This window comes from Vidua chalybeata, chromosome 1, assembly GCF_026979565.1.
Source record: "Vidua chalybeata isolate OUT-0048 chromosome 1, bVidCha1 merged haplotype, whole genome shotgun sequence".
Classification (NCBI taxonomy): domain Eukaryota; kingdom Metazoa; phylum Chordata; class Aves; order Passeriformes; family Viduidae; genus Vidua; species Vidua chalybeata.
The window spans coordinates 122,731,896-122,750,284 of record NC_071530.1 but is presented as its reverse complement, the minus strand read 5'-3'; positions in this window follow the sequence as shown (position 1 = coordinate 122,750,284).

Below are 18,389 nucleotides of genomic sequence, written 5' to 3'. Positions count from 1 at the left end.
CTATTTTTTAATACCTATTCTCATCTCTTCCTCCTTACCCAAGAAATTTCTACAAGCCTGTGGTCAAAGAAATGCCTAATCTCACTATGGTAACAAGCCACAAAGAACTGGGAGTCATATTGCCAGCTCATTGTATTAATGTGCTTTTTGCCTTCTAAAGAGCTTGGTGATTCCTGCCTGCAAACAGGTAAGTCTCATACCCCTCACACCCCCACGTGCACCAAGCTCATCTGTGTGAGGTGGTACACATTTGTCTTATCTGCACAGGAAGACTTGTGTATTATGGCTTTAACTGGGCCTGTGAAGGGAACAGCATGTGACTAGATATAGTCACAAAAGTATATCAGGCTATTAGTTATTTAAAAATGGTCAAAGAGATAAAAAATCAATTTGGGGGAGGAGGATTGTGAACAGAAATAATGGAGTAAGCACTGCAATACACCCATCTTCTCTGCATTTAACTGTTCAGTCCCCACATCTGTAGAAGGAAAGCATGCTTTAAAATGAGACGTTCAGCTGGCATAAATCAGGAAGCATCTCTGAAATCAGTGGTTTCACATCTGTGCATCAGCTAAGCACTGTGTTGCAGAGTTTTCATCGTTGAAGACCAAATGAGTATGATCGCTGCATATTATACAGGAATTATTTAGTAGGCATAGGCTAGCTCTCTTGCTAAACAGGAACCTATTACAGAGGGAATGCATTCATATACAGCAGCAAAGTGCCTGCAGTTCTGATTAAATAAAGAGAAAGGCAGAAACCCATGGAAATTAATATTTCTGTGAATCATAAAGTAAGCCCAAGCCTATTAACAATTTTTATAGGCATTGTGTAAAACAGAACAACTATATATGTGAGAAAGAGAGAGAAAGACACAGAGACAGAGTAAGAGAGAGAAAAACAGAGACAGAGAGATAGAAAGGGAGAAAAATGTTTAGGATGCAGAGATAGAAAGAGAGAAAAATGTTTAGGATGCATTCAGCAGAAAAAGTATTTTGAACAAGAATAAAAATAAAGATCAGAGTTTAAATTCAACTACCATACAGTCTCTATACATGATCCGCTCATTATATATTTATTGTTTCTTGACTACTGAAAAATGATCACTATCACTGCTATTTTCATGTGACTTTCAAAAAAAAAAAAAAAAGAAAAAGAATAAAAGAATACATGTTCATGTTATCTTTTGCATTATCTCCGTAGGCTAGGTTATATATTGCACATAGTTAAACACACAATGATGAAACATTCATATAGGCTGCTCTCATTTCCCAGCTTCTCATTTTTACACAGAGCACCTAGATTTGCCAGAATCTCTCCCTCCTTTGGCAAGAGGGCAAGCAAGCAGTCATTTCAGAAACTGGTGCCAGTGCTACCTATGAGTCAGCGTGATGTATTTAATGCTCCATTTGTTAGAGGCTAAGTACATTACCCCTACAGTGCCCTAACCTCTAATGGCTCTGTGCCAGGGAGCCCAAGTCTGGTCCTGAACCTGTATTACTACTCCACATTTTACTGCAGTGTCAGTTGTCTCTAATACATACATTAGATGTAGGCATCACAGTGCATCGTTTTAACATTAGATTCTGGTATTATGAAATATATCTTTTTCAGAATATTTCTTATTTCCCTGTAATTCATCAAAAATGGGAATGAAAAATTAGACAAGAATTTGAAGTGCAAAAATTTTAAGTTTTCATCATTTTGCACTAAAGCTGGAGTAAAAATATAGGTGTTTGTAATATGGTGCACAGATCTGACATATAGCTCTTGATGTTCAGGGTTAAATTTAAATCTACATTGCCTGGTTACCAATCTCCACAGTTGCACCCAGGCAGGACTAGGAAAGATTGATGATTGTGATTGTGAGATTAATCCTGTAATGTTTACAAGACTTCTGAGCTGAAACCTGGTTGGTCATATCATGCTATCCAGAGAAGGCCGCTTGGCTTGCCAGGGTAATTTCTTCTGATGCAGTAAATAACTAGGCATAATGAAAATACTCTGATGTATTCTACTGCCTGATTGATGCTCTGCATGCGATATGGCAAAGCAGTGCACTTCCTATCACAAATTTACATATACAAACCAGCAGAAGAAGCATGATAATGTCAGCATCCTCCAGAAACCCTAGGATGCTACACAATTTTATAGCAGTTATGAATTACTGTTGACCTTTCTGGCCTCTTATACCAGTATGCTAGACTCAAGCATATTGAAAGTCATCAGTCTGAAGCAGTCATTCTTTACATAATTATGGCTATTTGTGTGTGGGAGGATAGTGTTTCTTTTATTGTTAAAAATTAGCATTAAAGAATATCATTGCTGAGATTGAATGGCCCATCTGTTTTAAGCATATATTTTAATAGAAACAGAGAAAAGTATGATTCAAATTCTGCAAACTATTTTTATAAGCCAAATGATGCCAAAATGTGGACTTTTACAATTCAGTACTTAATGAAAGAGCATGGCTTGTGTCCTGCTTTCAACACAGATTTTTTTTTTTTTTTTTTTTTTTTAAGCAGGCTAAAAGGTCTTAGCACTTAGCACTATCATTTAAACTAAATTTCTTGCTGGATTTTGCAAGTCTAAATTAACAGGAAATATTCAGTAGTGGTATAAAAGTCTTTCAAGTACAAATATAGATTAAATCTTTGAAATCATGTAGATGCATTAGTTAAAGGAGCTTCCATATTTCATACTAAATATTTGAATAATCAGGCTTTCAGAACATCACTAAAACACAGCTCCTTATTATCATTTGCATTTTAATGTCCTTAAAATTATTACACTAAGGGAAATGTTTTTGATACATTATAGCATTTCCTCTAAATGTGTGATTATGTTAATGGGTTTTCAATCAGGATCCTAGCCTGACACCATAGGAAAATTTATGCAAAGTTCATACCCTGTCAGGGCCTTTAATCAGGACCATTTATTAGACCCCTGCCTTCTTTGATGGTTGCTGCTCCCTTTATTAAATATACTGACTTGGCCATCTGAAGAAAAGGACAATAAAAGGTTACTGGGGATGAAAGCATGAATGCTATTTGCTCATGTTTCCTTTACAGACACTTCTTCAATAATTAAGGAAGGGCTTTCTTTGGCCTTTTAGGCTTTTGAAGTGCATATCAAACATAACACTTAGTTCTTGTTTTTATGGAATGTTTAATGCACAGATTTAGGCTTAAGCACAAGTAAACTAACTTAGAGGCTGCTAACAGAATTAATTTAAATAATTCTCACAAAAATCACTGCAGTCACGTATATCTACTGACTATATTGATGCGAGGCAATTAAACTTACTGTAATTTAGAGAAATACTGAAAACAATGGCCTCCCCCCTCTCCCCTCCTTCTTTTTTTTTCCTTATACTAGTTATTTTTCTAGCTTTTTTCTGGTCAAACCTTAGCATAGCAAAGTCATCACTGTATCTGATAAAACAGCTTTCAATGTGAAAACAGTTTCCAAGATCCCTCCATATATATGCTAGTTACTTTATAAAATTGTTTAATACACTGCTTAAGGATTTATAGGAGGGTTGAAACTGGCATGAGTGACACTAATTTTTCCCCTGGATCGCATGCAGAGAAAAACACAACAAACAGCAGATCTAACTAAGTAGTATTGACAACCTGGGGTTTGGATACAAATTCAATATGAGAAAACAGACTCACTTCAATGAAATACAAATAAACAACGAATTCTGTTTTGACATGTCTAAATAGGTAGTAGGTGACTGAGAGGCTTGGGTCTCATAGGAAAGCCATTAGTGGAGCATTTGATAGGAAAACGTTTGATTTGAATGCAAGTTGCGTTTCCCCTCAGGGGGTGATCTGAGTGGTATACTGGGGATTCACAGGCGCCCTTTTCACTAGAAAATGCCTGCTGGGCTGTATCTTGATAAATGAAATTTGTAGGAACTCCTAATACTAACAAGTATATAACTATATCATCTATTTAGAAGGCATGCTAATTATATTGGTTCACTGATGTTCATTTTCTCATTGTGCAAAAATATATTAAAAAGTTTTAATAATGAGCACCTGGGTCAATTCTATGTCCAGACTGGAAAAAATAATAATACTTCATTAGTTTAATTATCAATATTTATTGCTCCGAGAAAAGGAATTCATTATTTTTCCCCACAAGCAATTGGTAAATATTCAGTGAAGTGATAGGATTGCAGCAAGAAATTAGTTACATAAATGTCACTGACCTGATGTAGAATAGAGTCTTAAGCTAAGAAACTTTAAACTGAATAGTTCTCTGGCATATTTTTTTTTTGCCAGAAATATTATCCTAAATGTTATCATGGCCATCATAAGTATTGATAAAATGAATAATCTCTAACAAGATATTCAGATGAAAATAAGTACATCCTTGTTAGTATTTAGCTATCTACACACCTTTGTGTGCATTTCTTAAGATGCTAGGTGTTTTTGAAACAAATTATTTGGTACCTAAATTGCGCAGCTAAAAAAGCAATATATTTGATAAAATAGGAAGATTTGACTTTTTACTTTTTTCTCACATCAGAATCTTTTAGAAAAATAATTTAAGGTGTTTTTAAATACACTAGCCTGTGACCCCTCCCCCCCCATAGACCCTTTAAAATTCAAACAGTTTCAATTGCAAAGGAAGAATATTCAAAGAATACAGGGCTAAAAATAAATGAATGGGAGACTAAAGAGTTAATGTTCAGAGATGAAGCTTGGAGTTAGGGATTGTTTATGATGCCAAAAATGTTGCTGAAGATAATCTTAGTAAAAGGACCCTTCAAATTTAGTATTACATTTAATTGCATGCATGTGTTTCTGATATATCTCATCAGTGTTAAGCATCATTTTATCTTTCTGTTTGTCCACACAAAGAAGCCAGCAGACTGAATGATACTGGTAATGCCTGTTAGTTTGAAAGCAGAGAATGCACGGTATGCAGCTTAAAGCACATCAAAGGAAATGTAACAGGACCTCGGTATGCCTTCCTATTAGACAACACGTTGTTATTAGGTAGAAATACTATTTCTTGTATTTATGCAGTTTAGCAGATCAGAAGATACCTTTCTGAATTAGTAATTAGTATTAAAAAATCCAAAACAAAACAACCAAAATATTTTCCCTTTTAGTGAGGTAGACAAATGAAAAAAGAAATGTCATATTTCCATAAATAAAGAAAGCAGGAGGATATTAATTCATGTAAGACACAGTTTATTGGTTTATGTTGAAGCAAGCTATCATGATTAGCTAAATGGATCAGGTGTAAGGACATTAAAAGAGATAAGATGGCTTCTAAACATATAAGAATATATAACATCATAGAAATATATATCTGTATTTGTTCTATATTGCTCATGCGCATGCACACACATTCTGCATATGTTAGGCCTTTCTGAGAAAGAGGCAAACAATATAGATGAAAATCAGCATCTGCAAAAGGCAGCAATCCCATGATTCCTTCTGAGCCAATCACTTAACATATCATTCATAATGCTAGTCTGCTTTCATCATCCTCACCCTGTCACTGGCATCTTTCTTCATTTTCTTCTGCTTCTCAGTTCCAAGAAAGTGGAACCACTGTATCATTTACTGTCCACAACCTAAGCTGCTGATTTAAAGGCTGATTTTTTTATTTTCCATAATGCCATATAACTATCCTTTCTGCTTTCTATAAAAGTTTAAGTTCAGGAATATCTTGGGTAATTTTAACACTGAAAACTGTTCAGGGAGCTCAATTTTCTCATTTTCTCTCCCACATTTTTCCTTTTATTATAAATTTTATAATTACAAGCTTTTAAAGAACATGATATGCAGTTCCCCCTTCCTTTTTCTTTCTTTTTTTTTTTTTTTTTTTTTGTTTTTGTTTTTGTGGGGTTTTTTTTTGTTTGTTTGTTTTGTTTTGTTTTGTTTTGTTTTGTTTTGTTTTGTTTTGTTTTGTTTTTCTGGCTTCCAGGAAAACTTAAGCAGTAGCTTTTAGTTCTGCTCAAGAAAATTTCTAAATTAATAAAAAATTGCTGCCCATATTTTTTTTAATGACAAGACACATTATATTTATTAAGCATATTGCCCAAATGTTGATAGTTATATTGCTTTTATTAATTATTCCTAGAAGCAAATACAGTGCATTTCTTCCTCCTCTTTTTCCCCCATATTATTATTATTGTTACAGTGGACAGTGATGACTCTGTGTCTTAAAACCTAATCACTAGTGCCTATTAAATTTGGGTTTCATATGTTGCTGGAGGTAGAACTGATTATCATAGTGAATGAAATACTTGTTTGGCGTATTCCCAGAGGGCAAAAAGTCATTCTTCAAGGTGATGCATCTCATTTGAGGAATACATTAACAATTGAAGGCAGTTAAAAATACATGTGAACTCCCAGTGAGGCAAATCTGAGGTTGACCACATATATTTACTGACTCTTGCCTCATTCAGGGGAGAAAACTGTGATATGGAAGGCTGGTTCCTGCAACATATGAGACCTTAATTTACAACTCTAATGCGGCAAGTAGATCATAGCTGCTTAGAAAATATTTAGGATTTAACGCTCTGTATGGGTTTAAGATGTCTTTTGTATCTTAGAAGGTTAAAGAAAAAGTATGAGAAAAGATAAGACTCAACAGCATTAAAGGTCAAGTTTGTGATAGAAATTAACTTCTTATTTCAAGGCTGTGTGATAAAATAAAGAATAAGACAGATGCATTTTCGAAACCATGCTGAGATCCATAGTGAAAAGTTTTATACAATAGAAAACAGGAGACAGGCTATATAAAGGCCAGCATTATTGCTATGAAATGCCAGGTTACAGAGTGATTGTATTAATTGCAGTAGCACCCTGAATAGATGGAGTGATACAGAGGATATCCTATGCAATGATGAAACATATTACTGTAACAAATGCTATTTTCCCTCCAAATTAATTTTCAAAGCATGTGATATTTTAGTGGAAAATAAAGCAGAAATAGAAAGAAAGCCAGGGTACCAACATTTCTCAATAGACATGAGTCCTAACCAAGTAATATATGAAATGTAAAGCAACATGATGTAATAAAACCCAAACCAAACCAAAAAAATGCAGTATTTGAGCTTGTTTTGCCATCAAATTAAAAGTTATATTATACCATGTGTCTTTTTATTTATTTGGAAAAAAATGATTTTTCAAAAGGTATAAATATTAACATTTTGATTCACAAAGAAGCACTGGCAAATTTTCAACCTGTCTTCCAGCAAATAGAGTCAGACAGACATGAAGTTTTGCAGAAGAGAAAATAGAGGCAGATCAAGCTTTTCATCTCCAAATAGTAACTTCCTCCAAAGTCAAGAAAAGCTAATTTTAACTGCTAAATACATTTATATATGAATGCATATATATGTTTCACACCCTTACAAAACCAGCATTAGAATGAGAACATGTGTGTTGAAAGACATGGGATAATGATTATATAACTGACATACATGTTGCTATCAAATAAAGTTCCAAGACAAAAAGAAGACAAAATCCACTAGGGAGCTAATACGGTCCCTCCACCCCCCAAATGTTAACACTTAAATTCTGACTAGCATCATGACATCTCTGCACCACAACCCAAGCCATTCTCAGTCACCAGGTACGTTTTAACTGAAACCTCTTGAGATCAGCCCCTCAGTACAGTCAAGATATCACGACATTTTACTGCGGTCCATCAGCCTGTACTTTTTTTGAAACACAATTAGAACTGCTTTGTGATACCAGGATATCCATTTTCCAAGGCAGCAGCTGAAGGCAGGCTGTGAGGTAGTGAAACAGAGAAATAGCGTAAGGATGAAAAGGGACAGAATTTTATCAGGAAACAATGCTGTCATGAAAGAAATCATTTATGCAGTCCATAATCCAAATTGTTACACAAGAAATCCTCCTCTGAGCCTAGAGATCTAACATTACATATCAAGCAAAATTGCATGGGCCTGTGGAAGCTGGCAGCTATGTGAGATATACGGGGCTGGAAGCCCAAGGATTCTGCATTGAGAATGATGAGTTAGGATTTACACAGGGAGTTGTCTGTAAGTTTGATTAGCCAGATATGTGAAAAGGAACCTAATGCTTAGTCAGAAATTCCTGAAAGGGGCTGTTTAAAAATCAGATATAGTAGGAAGATAGTAACAACCCAGATGTGCCTTTGGGGAGAGTGAAAGCCTTAATGCCTTACCCTTGCCTTGCTGAAAACCAAGGGTAGGTCTGGTTAAAATTACCATCTCGCTATGAAGTTGCACATCTAATAAGCTATTTAATAAGGTCCTTAAATAAGGACCCACAGAATCCAGAGACCTTGCAGAGAGGCACCTGTCACAGAGTCAGTCAGCTGTACTCCTAGCTGGAATCTACTCACAGGTGCACATTTCTGAAGAGGATGTATGATCTTGCCTTCAAGACTTCAAAGGTAAAGCTACCATGTGTTTTGATGTTGGATTGCCCCACTCAATTTAATTTATAAAATAAGTAACTGAGGAGCCTTAAACCCTTGGATTCTAAAACCTGCCATTTCTTTTCCCAAAGCCCTTTTTAGATTCTCCTAATCTTTCTCTCTTTCTGGTTTTCTATGTCCTTGCTAAAGTATGGATGGATATAGATCCTACTCACACTTTTTCTGTGCTATATACAAAGTGAAATTGAGTTCAACACTGCTACCACTGGTATTGGTTTTATTTTCATAACAAAGGAAAGTGCGAGCCATGGAGGCAGGTTCTGCAGAAAGAGTAGGATCAGCAGTTGTCTCTGACTGACTCAGTATTGTGTTTCAGATTTGAGTTACTGCTGTCCAGAATTATTCAATTCTTTAACCAGAGTCCTCTTTTTTTTTTTTTTCCACTCTCCAATATATTATGTTTTATAGTGCTGTATTGAAAAGTACAAGCCCTACCCATTTTAACAAGCCATTCAAATCAGTCTTTGAAAGTGAGATGTGCTCACCCCACCAACATCTGTGTCATCTGCAAGATGTGATTCTGACAGCTGCATTTTTGATTAAGAGGTTAGCTAACACTGGATCCAGATTTGAAATTCTGGGTCTGACTGAAAAATTCACTTTATTGTTTTCCAGCAAAACCAGCTAGTTTCTATCATCTGTCTACAAGTCAAAATTGTATGGCCTATTAATCACATAGGGCTCAACCTATTCTTAACCATAATATCTTTTAGTAATAAGACATTTGGTTGGAAGAAGTCCCCATTGCCTGCAGAATGTTTCTATAACTGAAGTCTTTAATCCTATTGAAAGACTCAAACAAAAAAAACTCCATGTAACTTGGTGACATTTCCTGTCTTTTGGAGAACAATTTGGCATTGACTATACTTTTGCCTGTAATAATTAAATTTCTAGCTACTTTGTGAGTAATGGCTTTTTAGTTAAAATTAGCACCATTCTGTCCCATTAGTAACCCTCTGGTTAAACTTCTGAACTCTTTGAAATATATGGAAATCACTTACAGTCTTTGAGTTCCTTGGAATTTGCCCAGTTTTCTATTCCTTTATGGTTAACATTTATGGTTTAGAGAGATTCTGGTAGTTCCTGAGTGTGAGCTATCTTGGCCAGTTAATTTAAAAATGTTAAAAACCTTTGCCACTGATGGTAAAGTTCCAATTACAACAGCATTACATGGTCTCTCTGTTTGGTTTCAAATAAATAACTGAAATATCTGCTGAACATTCCTGCCTTTATACATCAGTATGTGTTCAAACAAACCTGGCAGCAAACCTATAGATGTTACCAATAAGATTTTTTAAGGCATTCTTATTTTTTTTTATTTTAATGGAAATTGATATCGCATTGAAGTATCCCTTGGTTTTCCTTTAGCTCTCCTAGATGTTTTAACTACCAGCTTTTACCCACTTTCATTTGTTTCCCATTTTTCCTTCCATCATATACTGTTATTTGTGCTGTTGTCTATAGCAGTTTAAAGCCAATATGACATTTTTTTCTTAAATTCTAACTTCATTGATATATATCAAGATATCCTTGATACATTTTTTCTTGTCAATACTTGCAAATTTGGGAAAATCAGCTGCTTTAACGCATCAGTAGTTGTAGCAGTCACCAACACTTCTGTATTTGATTTTGAAAATTTTGAAGTCAGAAATTTACTTTATTTATCAAAAAAAAAGATCCTATTGTCATAGAATATCTCGAGTTGGAGGGGCCCCATAATGATCATTGAACCCAACTCCCTGGTCCTTGCAGGTGGAGGTTTGCCTTCAGATGCCTGATGCTTTCTTATCCATCTTTGGTGAAACATTCTCTTTGTTATAGTTAGAAACTCAGATAGTTTCAAAATTAGCTACATGAAATTACATTCTAAAGAAACAATTTTTCCTATGGGGCAATGCTTATGGAACCCTTGATGCTGCTTCCTGGTTCAAACAGGTATTTTGCAGATGCCCATCTCTAACACCATCAAAACATTGTAGCAGGCACAACTTAAATCCATAAATACCAAAGGTTTTGTGATTTTGAGTAATATCTGCCCAAAAAAATCTTTGATGTAACGTGCCACCTTGTGTATTCTGCTACATTCTATCCTTGCAAAATTGGCTTTATGCTTAGCTTTAATGTTCTATACAAATGAAAAAGTCCTAAAAAAGTTTATGTAACCCACTTCATGTTTCTTCTTATGCATTATTATCTTATCTTCTTAATAAATACTCAGTAACAATATCTCCAAGTTTGGATTTATCATATGTAAGATACCAAGATAAGTTCCTGGACATGCATGTTTTATATCAGCAGTGGTCTCTCATTTTGGAAGCTTTCTACTTGGGATCAAAAGGAAAATTTTGTGGATTCTGTCTAAACCATTTCTTCTTGGAGGTGAGCTATTATAGAGTAGTTTTAAAATATGCTAAACAATTATATTTAATTCATGGAACACTTAAAATCAGTTTAATATTTAAACATTTACCCATTCTTCCTTTTAAACTACATCCTACCAGATAGGAGTACCTTTCTACTTATGTATCACACTGGTGTTCCTCTTACATTATGCTCTCTGTTCCTCACCTGTTTTTCTGTGGTCATCTTCCCAGGGAGAATGTACCCATAGGAAGGAAGACCAACAACTTCATTGCCATCTCTGCTGAAGGCAGATTTTTTCAACAAACTTGCATCTTATAACATTGTTTTCAAGTATAAATACATCTTCCATCTACAATTTGATTTGGGGGCTACTCCCTTGCTTTCTTCAGATGGATACTTGGGGGAAAAAAAAGGCTTTCTTCCAAAATATCTGTGTATTTTGTTTGTCACTTCAAAAATATAATCCCTACTGTTACAATGAAGTTTTATATGACTATTCTTTTCTAAGCTCCAAATGCTAAAGTACTTGTGTTTGTGTGGGTGCCTGTGCACAGGTTGCAAGCTTTTACAGATGACAGTTTCACATGTCATAAACATTCCTGTCCCACAATGCCTGATCAATGACTGTCCCAAAAAGATACACTCCTGCCAACTTCTTCAAAGCTGCTTCATATTCAGAGAGCGCTCGCCCTTCTAGCTGATTTCCCTAGTGTAGTTTGTATCATTCTGCAATAATGTTTGTTCTAAGAACAGTATATCTCCTCAAAACACCAAGCTTTTAAACCAGTTTTTGTGGTGTCTGTCAATATTCAGTCAACTTTTCTCCTAACTTGGGTTACAGACACTACCTTATGCTTTTCTTCAGTAGAAATTCATGAGAAAACAAGCCTTGATGTTTTTTATTTTTACCAAATAAAGCTATTTTCATTGTTTTTCTTTTCAGACAGGTTGACTTTTCCTTTTGTATACTGTCCTTGATGTGATTCTTTGGGGGGCAAAAAAAACCCTGCAGAACTGTTAACTGATTCAGACCAGTGCTGGATTCTTGACCAAGTATTCCCTTTTGCATTTGGAGAGGAATCTTAAAACTCCCACTGAGTGCTCCTTAGCAAAATGATAACTTAATAGAGAGTCCTTCCTAGGAGAGATCCACCATAATTCAAGCAAGGGAAAACAGTTCTGGACACAGGTCTGTAACCACAGTCTGACTTAATTAGAAGTACCACAAGTTGCAGCAAATCTTCATTTCGAGATGTGTAGTGTTCCAAATAACTCAAACACTGGCAGGTAGCACAGACACAAATTCTACTTTATATGGTCCTGCAGTTTCACCAATGACTTCCTAATCCAAAATCTCTAATCATATATCTCCCTGGAAATGCAAATTTCTTTTATAACTTTAGAACCCTAAGGAACGCTCACCAGCCTCCTTCACCTTTTCCCTCCTTTTCTAGGCACTGCTGCCTTTCTTAGCCAAATTCTGCATGCAAACTTCTAGGGATTTTAGAACCAAGATTAATTAATTTACATTTGATTGTTTTGAAATCCGCTGTCAGTTCACATATTGTGCTTCTGATACAAAAATGCAAGAGAAAATCTGAAGACACTGCAAAGCACCTGCATACAAGTTAAAGACACTGATTTTGGAGCTCAGGTTCAAATGTCTTGGCCATACTTGTGACACACCATTTAAAAATACCATCTCACGAGTGGGGTGACAAGAACTGGCTCTATCTAAAAAGGCTAGAAAGCCTTATTCAGATTGAGGATCTCAGAAGGACATTGTCTATTCCACCCATCCAGTTCTCTCCAGTGGTGTTGCACAAAACTCGAAATTTCACATGCAGAAGTTACAAATATTCTAGATATAAAGATAGTACTGCATAAGCATCATACTCTGTGATTTAAAAAATCCTGTTGCACAAGCCCATGCACTCTTAGCCTCATATTCATACTTTGGGCATCACAGATTATCTGTTTAGGTGCCCTAAAGCCTTAGGATAAAGAACACCTATTTTTATCCTTTGAAAATTGTAAATAGCTATAAAGTTTCCTTATGTAGAGTATGAATATCAGGGTCACATCTGAAGTATGTCTGAACACATATTCTCTCCTATAAGGGAACCTTCTTTAGCACTACACCTACTCTTTCCTTATCCCATGCAGGCTGAGTAATTTTTTTTTATCTTTGTCTTATTCTTGTATCCATTTAGAAGCTCAAGAGACAGCTGAAATAATTCTGCCAAATGTGGAGAAAGAGTAATTCTTTCTCAGTAAGAAAAGAGATGGCAACTTTACCTAGGAGAAGGTGCAATCCCAGACCACAACATTTCTGGTGAAACAGCCCTAATAATTTTTTATGAACAGAGCTTTTTTATTTGATAGTAATAAAAAAACCAATTAGAAATAAAATCTTGGTTGTCTCACAGACTAGAGGTGACAGGCTAGATAGGTAATATTTATACAACACATGGGCAAGCACTGACACTGTTTCATAAGGCAGGCATTCTGGATATTTTACAATGGACCTATTATTTGCAAAATAATTTGCAATTTTAAATTATATATTCCTATTTATATCATTTTTTTTGTGCATGCAGTGGCAAAATCTCAATAAGCAACCCACTGTAAAACTTATAAGTGTAAAAAGAAATATTACTCTTTGTATAGATTCAATAAATAGGCTAGCTTTTCTTTCCACTGTTGAATATTGTGATTAATGCTAAAGTATTCTTGGTAATCATGAAGGTGAAAAATCTGAAGCTGTGCAGCACTGCAAATTACTTAAGAATAACTCAACTTGAGTAAATTATACATATGTTACTTTCAAATGGCAAAGATATCCAAATCATCTACAACACTGACATCTTTAATGAGTCAAGGTTATTTTAGCATTTAGCTTACATGTGAAAATCAATAGATAAGCTTTCTCTTTAGCTTTCAGTCAAGTTCAGACATGTTAGAAGCTGGGAGAACTTAAAGTTTATTTGTGGTTCCATCATACACAATAAAAATCTGAAGAGGGTTATTCTGATTTTACCTTTGCTTGACCTCAAAGTTTTACTAGTTTGAGGTTTTAGGATGTCAAATATATGTCACATCCGACCTTCTGTTGTCAAACGGTTTTTCAAGATATTGTACATAAACTTGTCTTTTTAGGTGACTAGTAACACATTTTCCAAGTCTTATCATATGAATGAAATGCAGATTTTTTGATTTATCTGATATAGCTGTGCAAGTCCATATTTAGAACAGGGACACAGAATTCATAGTTTAAATACATAATACCTACATCTTTTCTTTCCTTGCTCAGTGAAAGGAGACACTATATTCTCCTTTCAAGACCTATAGATAGAGCACATCATTCACCATTGGTAATGCTGCTTTAGTGTATCCCATGGGCGAGGAATTGCCACTGGCTGTCTTGCATTGAATTTTCACAGCTTAGCAGTGAGAAGTACCTTCCATAAGCTGGGGGGAAACCTTGTTTTCTGAAAACAGTGTAGGACAGTACTGACTCTTCATAAAGAACACATTTATTGGAAAATCCAGAATTATAAGTGAATACACCTTTGCAAGAATTTAACTTCTAGTTGCTATAGATGTATTGCTACCAATCAATCATTGTATATTTGTGACCAACAACTACCAGACTACTAGCATATATTTTTATATATATCAGTTTTCAATTTTTCTCTATCACCTTGGCAGTAGCAATAGAGATGATGTCCTTTCTATGGCTTCTTCCTTTCACCAGCTTATTACTTAATTTCTCTGTACATTCTTTTGAGCTTTCTTTCATTACAAGGTCTATCAGAGCATTCACGTTTGTCCTCTGAGTTTTTTTGGTCATAGTGTATATCACCATAAGTGGCATCCTTTTCAGACACTTCTGGACATCTAAAACTTTCAGCATTTCTAAAATATTTTGTTTGCCCTTGCCCTTATCTTATTCTTTATTACTGTATTTTGATTTTCTTTCCTTTCAACCAGCTTACTTCATTTAAAAACATTTGTTTGACTGATTTGGTAATTTTGCTCTATTCTGACCAAAGCCACAGTTGCCATTCCAAAAGCATCACAGTGGTTAGTGTCTATGTCTTCAGACATTCAAAATTATGATATGTGGCTTACATGCATGAATTGAGGTGCGATGAGTTTGCTTAATAAGGCTGAAGCAGTCACAAGGCCAAGGAAGCAATGTTCTGGGCTCCTCAGTACAAGAGAGACATGAGGCTCTGGAGAGAGTTCAGAGGAGAATGACAAAGATGACTGGAGCTCCTCCATTACAAGGCCAGGTTGAGGAAATTAAGCTGAAAGAGACCTCACTGATGTCTATAAATACCTGAGTGGAGTATGACAAGTGGATGGTATCAGGCGCTTCTTGGCGGTGCTGAGCAATAGGACAAGAGGCAATCGGCAGAAAGTGATGTACAGGAAATTCCACCTGATGTGAGGGAGAACTTTTACTGTGCCGGTGACTGAGCACTGGAACAGGTTGCCCACAGAGGTTCTGGAGTCTCCCTCCCTGGAGATATTCAAGAACCATCTGGACACAATCCTGTGCCATGTGCTCCAAGATGATCCTGCTTGAGCAGGGAGGTCAGACCAGATGACCCACTGTGATCTCTTCTAACTTTACCGATTCTGTGAACATGCTTGGTTTATTATGAAATGTAGCAGGGTTTTTTTGTACATTTACCTTTAGAGAGGTAAAATAGCAAAAGAAGGTGAGGTAGTACCTGCAAAGGAGACACAGATTCAGGTGCTTCTCTCCCTTGGGTGTTTCTCTGCTCAGCAGTGACACAAAAGGCATGGTTCAGAGGCACTTCCTCGAGCAGAAATGTAAAATGTGTGTATGCTATCCTTGGAATGCAATGATCAAAGCTGCTAATATCAACTCAAATGAGTGTAAAACAGAGGCAGATTTCCATTTCCATTGCCACTGCCTGTGTGATATTGTCTCTTTGTCTTTCTTTAATCATCTAAAACCAATATGGTTTGAAAAATACCTTTATCTATACACAAAAGAGGAACAGCGTAATATTTATGGGAAGACTTTTCATCCAGTTTATATAGCCCATCACAGGGTTGTGCAATATGAGATTTTTATCTTCACACACAGATATATTTTAATAATTATCTTTGGTGTCTTTAGATGAAGAATGGCAAAAACGGGTCTACTGTCCCAATATTAATGTTAAAAATAATACAGGCTATAAGGTACAATGTGACAGGATTGCAGGAATATTCCACAGTGATGGAAAAATTTGTGGTATCTCTAACAGAAGTGGTATTAAAGAAAGCCCATTGTGAATCTGTTCATTGCTTGTCACACTGTAGATAAAATGATTAATTATACAGGCACAGATATTTACTCAGTCAGTGTTTTTAAACTGTTCCATTATGTTAACAGTAGCTATATGAACTTCGAATGCATTACTTGGAAAAGAGACTTTGCCTTTGAGCCTGGAAAATGAACTGGCCTGGCTAACTCCTGTGCCTCAAGTTTTGGCTGTGAGTTATCATGTAGCTGAGAAGCAGGAAGTGCTGACTCATATCAGCTCTTGTGCACATTTGGACCTTGCTACCCCTAGTCAGACACTGAGTGACTACCAGTCTAGTGGGAGGCACTAGTGCCCCTTAGCTGAGTACTTGGGTCAGTGAAACACACTGAGGAAGTGGACAGGAGGAGGAAAAAAGCCCTGAACCGTTCGAAAAGCCAGCCCAATTATCAGGTGATAGGTAGCAATTAGTGGTGCCAAGACAAGCACCTATTCCCTTGCAATGTCATGGGACCCTAGTCTCCATGGACAAGGAGCAACCCACAGTATGACCTCCCAGCTGAGTGCTCTGGGACAAGGCAGGTAACACTCCCACTCATGTGAACTGCCTGCTGGTTGCTTCCCAAGGCATGCGCTTGTATTTGGGTTTCTGCCTTGTCTGGAAGGCTGTGCAGTTAATTGCTACTTTGTAAGACCAGAGCCCAATTGAACAAGGACTCTTCCCTTCCCTCCTGGTTGCAGCAGGCATCAGTCTCAGCTTGCTGGAAGCCCTGTAAACTCATACTTCCCTAGGATGGGAAAAGATCTTGGCAATTGCAATGCAGTTAGAAGAAGCTCCCTCGCCACCTTGTCTGCACTGTACACGTTGTGCCTGGGAGCACCAGGGTCTGAGCACCACATCTGGGACTCCGTGTTTGACAATGTCAGTGTCAGGAAAGGACTCTGACAAGGATTTTAACAGTGTAGATAGTGTGAAACATGATAGTGTTCCTTGTTCTTATCTAGTGGTGGATTTTTTTGGCTTTCTCTGTTGACAGGTTGGTTTGTCTGTGGTCAAAGGAAAGTTTGGGGAGTTCAGCCGTGTTTTCAGAGGTGATTGTTAAGTATCTGGTTTGCCCATAATCCATATTGCTTTAGCAACTTAATGGTGGCCAGTAAAATAACCTTGGTTTTGTTGGAAGCTGAAGCAGGAATAATGAAAGTGTTAGAAAAGGAAGAAAATTTGGAGTATTTCCTCTGAAGTTTTTTTGTAGAATTTGGCTTTGTAGAAATCATTCCATGTTCCTTAGCAATACATCAGGAAAACTTGTCTTTCTCACTATGGACAGTGTTGAGAGTGCTCACAGGTACACTATGTTCTGTATTTTGGGTTTTATTCTTCTTTTTCTTGGTATTTTCTTTCTGCCTTTTATTTTATTTCATTTTTATTTTTTATTTTTATTTTTGTTTCTTTCTTTCTTCTAAGAAACATTTCTGAACTCCTTATATTGTTTTATGTGTTTAGAATAATTAAACTCCCTTTTCTCAGCTCTGCTTATATCCCTAACATATAGATTTTGATATCTTCACAGAAAAGTATTAAGAGCTCTGTAGCTCCTACTTTTTAAATAGCTCACAGCTTGAAAAAGAGTAAAGACTCTTTGAGAGAGCTCACAGAAGAAGAATTAAAACTTTAAGGAATTAAATAGCTTTTCAAAGACAAAGAAAAATTTCTAAAATATGGCAGAGATGGGAGTTAATAAACCAGATCTTGCCAATCGCAGTCTTGTACCTTCCTCCCATCCCTGTGAGATCTGGTTTTAATCCCAGTCTCTGCATCAGAATTCCAGTGGGAATGAGATCTTTCTGTGAGTCAGAGCTAAAGATGTATTCCAGCAGCATGCTGTGCTAAGTTGTGGTCAGCCAATCGAATATCAAAGGGATTAAGTCTGTGAATCATTTAACGGGAAATTTCTCCTGCCTCAGTAGCATTGATGTTTTAAGGTGTGAAATTCAAGAGAGGCTTAGTTCTCCTTTGGTCAGACAACCGCTCTGCAGCCTGTGTTATCAAGAGGCAGTCAAGAAGATCCCCTTGGGTCATGTGGCTGGTATACATTTTTGTATTACCATAGTAGGCTAGTTTTAACCTGCAGGATGTAATCCTATTTACCTCACATGTGGTCTGTGCCCAAGGAGCATGTGCTCCACTTATATATATATTATTTGCATTACCAGAGTCCCTGGCAGCTGAGATCATAGACCAGGACACTATTTTACTGAGTACTGTATAAACATATA